The following is a 4,589-nucleotide window of genomic DNA, read 5'->3' on the forward strand; positions in this document are numbered from 1 at the left end:
AAAGCCAGCAATCATCCAGATGATACAGCAGTCGGTACGGTATAATGGAGATTTGAAGGAAGATCCAAATCAAAACATTGCAAACTTTTTAGAGATTTACGACACCTTCAAGTCAAACAAAGTGTCAGATGACACCATCAAATTGAGACTATTCCCGTTCTCATTGGGGGATAAAGCTGAGAGATGGTTAATAACACTACCATTAGGAACTATCACAACATGGAACGAGTTAGCACAGAAGTTCCTGACCAAATTCTTTCCTCCAGCAAAATCAGCGAAGATGAGAAATGATATCACATCGTTTCTACAAGAAGAGTCTAAGTCATTAAATGAGGCTTGGGAGAGATACAAGGAACTTATGAGGAAATGTCCACACCATGGTTTGCCAGTTTGGCTACAAGTCCAAATGTTTTATAATGGATTGATAGGTAACGTGCGAACTATGGTGGATGCGGCATTAGAAGGAGCCTTGCAGAATAAGACACCGGAAGAGGCTTATGAATTGCTTGAAGTTTTGGCAAGCAATAACTATCAAAGGTACCAAGAAAATCTATAGGTTTTCATGAAGTTGATGCATTCACGGCCATCTCAGCCCAACTCATAGCACTTTAGAAACAGTTGGGAAATATGCAGGTAAACTCTATTCAATCTCCTCAACTAACTTGTGATTTTTGTGCAGGTAGTCACATGAGCAGTGTGTGTCAAGTGGGGAACACGTTTGCTTCATCATCATCATCATCAGAGCAGGTTAACTACTTGGCAAGAAATCAGAGGCAACCAAACAATCCCTATTCCAACACATATAATCTGGGTTGGAGGAATCATCCAAATCTGTCTTGGGACAATTAGAACCAGCAAAACAATCAATAGAACCAAAAAGCATTGCCAACTAACCAAACAAGGGTGAATAATCAACCAGGAGACCCAAGAGTGACAAAATTGGAGGACATGTTTGGGAAGTTTATGCAAGAGACCACAGGTTTTATGAATGAGACAAGGACGAATTTCATAAATCAAGGGGTGTCCATTCGGAATTAGGAGGTATAGATGGGGCAATTGGCTGAAAAGCTAAATGAGAGACCACAGGGGTCTTTACTATGCAACACAGTGACTAACCCACGTGAGCAAGCAAATGCAATAATTTTGAAGAGTGGGACAGTTTTGGAAAAGGTGAAGCAAGCAGGGAAAGAAGAAAAGCCACCAAATGAAAAGGAAGAATCTGATGAGGAAGTAGATGAAGAGATCGTTGCTGAAGAGAAACCAACCAGTTCTAGGGAAGAGGAACAAAAGAGGGAAGAGCAGCAAAGACAAAAGAAAGAGAAATTGCCATTTCCCGAGATTACACCAGAATTGGCACATCACACTCCACCTGTGCCTTTTCCTCAAAGACTCAAGAAAAAGAATCAGGATAAGCAGTTTTCCAAATTTATTGAAATATTAACACTCCTTGTTCAGATGCATTGCAACAGATGTCGAGTTACGCGAAATTTCTCAAGGAGATTTTATCAAACAAAAGGAAGTTAGAAGATGAGGAAACGGTGATGCTTACGGAGGAGTGCAGTGCCATTCTCCAGAAGAAGCTACCCTCGAAACTCAAGGATCCAGGGAGTTTTACTATTCCTTGCATTATAAGAGACATTACTTTTGATCGAGTTTTATGTGATTTAGGTGCTAGCATCAATTTAATGCCTTTTTCTATTTTCAGGAGATTGGGAATTGGTGAAGTGAAGCTGATGACCATGTCGTTGCAACTTGCAGATAGGTCCATAAAACATCAGAGGGGTATAGTGGAAGATGTGTTGGTGAAAGTGGACAAAATTATCTTTCTTGCAGATTTTGTTGTTTTGGACATGGAAGAGGATAAGGAAATTCCTCTTATTTTAGGCCGACCATTTTTGGCCACGGGAAGAGCACTCATTGAAATGCAAGAAGGAAAGTTACTGTTGAGAGTTCAAGATGAAGCAATAATGGTCAATGTGTTTGAGGTTATGAAGTTTCCATCCGAGTCAGATTCGTGTTTTAGTGTTGATGTCGTGGATAAACTAGTAGAAGAATCTATTGAAGAGAACACTCCACAACTACCTCTAGAAGCTTGTATTGCCAAATCAAAAATAGTGGAGGTAGATGAGTCGGCAAGGAATGAATGTGCTAGATTGTTGGAAGCACTTCAGCCAATTGATGAGAGCCAAGATCTAGAATTTGAGGAATTTGATTTTGAGAAGGAGAAGGAAAAGGAAAGAAATGAAGAACTTCCAAAGCTTGAACTAAAACCTTTGCCTTCCCACCTCAAATATGTGTATCTTGGTAAAGAAGAAACCTTCCCAGTAATCATCAGTTCAAGGTTAAGCAAATTGGAAGAATACCGGTTGATTCGGGTGTTAAGAGGACATAGATCAGCAATTGGTTGGACCATTTATGATATTAAAGGTATTTCTCTATCTTTTTGCATGCATAAGATACTTATGGAAGATGATATCAAGCCTAGAGTGCAACCATAACGAAGATTGAATCCTTCGATGAAGGAAGTGGTAAGAAAGGAGGTGGTGAAACTTCTAGATGCGGGAATAGTTTATCCCATTTCTGATAGTCCATAGGTGAGTCCGGTGCAAATGGTTCCAAAGAAGGGATGTATCACAGTGATAAAGAATGAGAGCAATGAATTGATACCAACTAGGACAGTCACGGGCTGGAAAGTGTGCATTGATTATCGAAAATTAAATGAAGCGACAAGGAAGGATAATTTTCCACTTCCTTTCATTGATCAGATGTTGGAGAGATTGGCAGGGTATGCTTATTACTGTTTCTTGGATGGTTATTCAGGATACAATTAGGTTGTCATCGCTCCTGAGGATAAAGAGAAGACGACCTTCACTTGTCCCTATGGCACTTTTGCTTACCAAAGGATGCCTTTTGGTTTATGCAATGCACCAACCACAATTCAAAGATGCATGATGTCTATCTTTGGTGACATGGTGGAACGGTTTATAGAAGTCTTCATGGATGACTTCTTTGTTTTTGGTTCATCTTTTGACATGTGCTTATCTAATCTTTCACTTGTTTTGCAGCGATGTCAGGAGACGAACTTGGTGCTCAACTGGTAGAAGTGCCACTTCATGGTCCAAGCAGGAATAGTACTCAGTCATAAAATCTCAAAAGACGGCAAAGAAGTGGATCGAGCAAAGACAGACGTGATTGAGAAGCTGCCACCACCCTATAATGTTAAAGCAGTTAGATATTTCTTAGGGCATGCGGGGTTTTATAGACGGTTTATCAAGGATTTTTCTAAGATCTCTAAACCCCTTTGCAATTATTGATTAAAGATGTTGCTTTTGATTTTAATGATGAATGCTTGCATGCCTTTCTAACTCTAAAAAAATTATTAGTATCTGTACCTATTATTGTAGTTCCCGATTAGGCACTACCATTTGAATTGATGTGTGATGCTAGTGATTTTGCTTTAGGAGTAGTGTTAGGATAGAGGAAAAACAAAGTGTTACATGTAATTAAGTATGTTAGCAAAACACTCACTGATGCACAATTGAATTACACCACCACTAAAAAAGAATTGTTGGCTGTGGTTTTCGCTTTTGATAAATTTTGTTCATATTCGCTAGGTGCCAAGGTGATAGTCTACATGGACCATTCAGCACTCAAGCACCTATTGGCAAAGCAAGAAGCGAAACCTCGGCTGATAAGATGGATCATATTGCTACAAGAGTTTCAGTTAGAGATGCGAGATAAAAAGGGGTCGAAAAATGTAGTGGCTGACCATTTGTCAAGAATTGAACGACCAAGTTAGGGAAATGAAGAGGAAACCCAAATCAGAGAAACTTTCCCGGATGAGAAATTGATGAGAGTGGAGGAAGCACCATGGTATGCAAATTTTGCGAATTACTTATCATCGAGAGTGCTCCCAATTGGTATGACCTTCCAACAAAATAGGAAATTTTTCTCAGGCTTGAAATATTACTTATGGGAAGAACCATTTCTGTATAGACATTGTGCTGATCAGATGATACGTAAATGTGTCCCGGAAGAGGAAATGGCAAGCATTCTACGACATTGTCACGAGAGGGGAGTGGGTGGCCATTTTGGAGGAGCTAGGACAGCAGCCAAGGTTCTTCAATCTGGGTTTTATTGGCCAACCCTTTTTAAGGATTCTTTCTAGATGGTTCAGGTATGCGACCAATGCCAATGGAGTGGTAATATTTCAAAGAGAGATGAGATGCCGTTGAACAACATCCTTGTAGTTGAGCTATTTGATGTGTGGGGAGTTGATTTCATGGGTCCCTTCCCAAATTCTTTTGGGAACACATACATTTTGGTAGCAGTGGATTACGTATCAATGTGGGTGGAAGCAGTTGTATTGTCGTCTAATGATGCCAGGATAGTGATTAATTTTGTGAGAAATAACATTTTCTTAAGATTTGGAGTACCACGGGCAATCATTAGTGATGGAGGATCGCACTTTTGCAATAGGCAATTTGATGCCCTGTTGGGAAAGTATGGGGTAAAACATAGAGTCGCAACATCTTACCATCCACAGACGAGTGGGCAAGTGGAACTGTCAAACAGAGAACTTAAGGGAA

General features: G+C 40.0%; 1 non-coding gene across 1 annotated transcript; it reads right to left on the minus strand.

Moving 5' to 3' along the window:
- Window positions 1-277: 277 nt before the first annotated feature.
- On the minus strand, window positions 278-384 carry LOC116117927. The gene has a single exon (XR_004126061.1). It is a non-coding gene; the product is annotated as a small nucleolar RNA R71 (small nucleolar RNA).
- Between the last annotated feature and the right edge of the window lie 4,205 nt (window positions 385-4,589).

This window comes from Pistacia vera, unplaced genomic scaffold, assembly GCF_008641045.1.
Source record: "Pistacia vera cultivar Batoury unplaced genomic scaffold, PisVer_v2 Contig825, whole genome shotgun sequence".
NCBI lineage: Eukaryota > Viridiplantae > Streptophyta > Magnoliopsida > Sapindales > Anacardiaceae > Pistacia > Pistacia vera.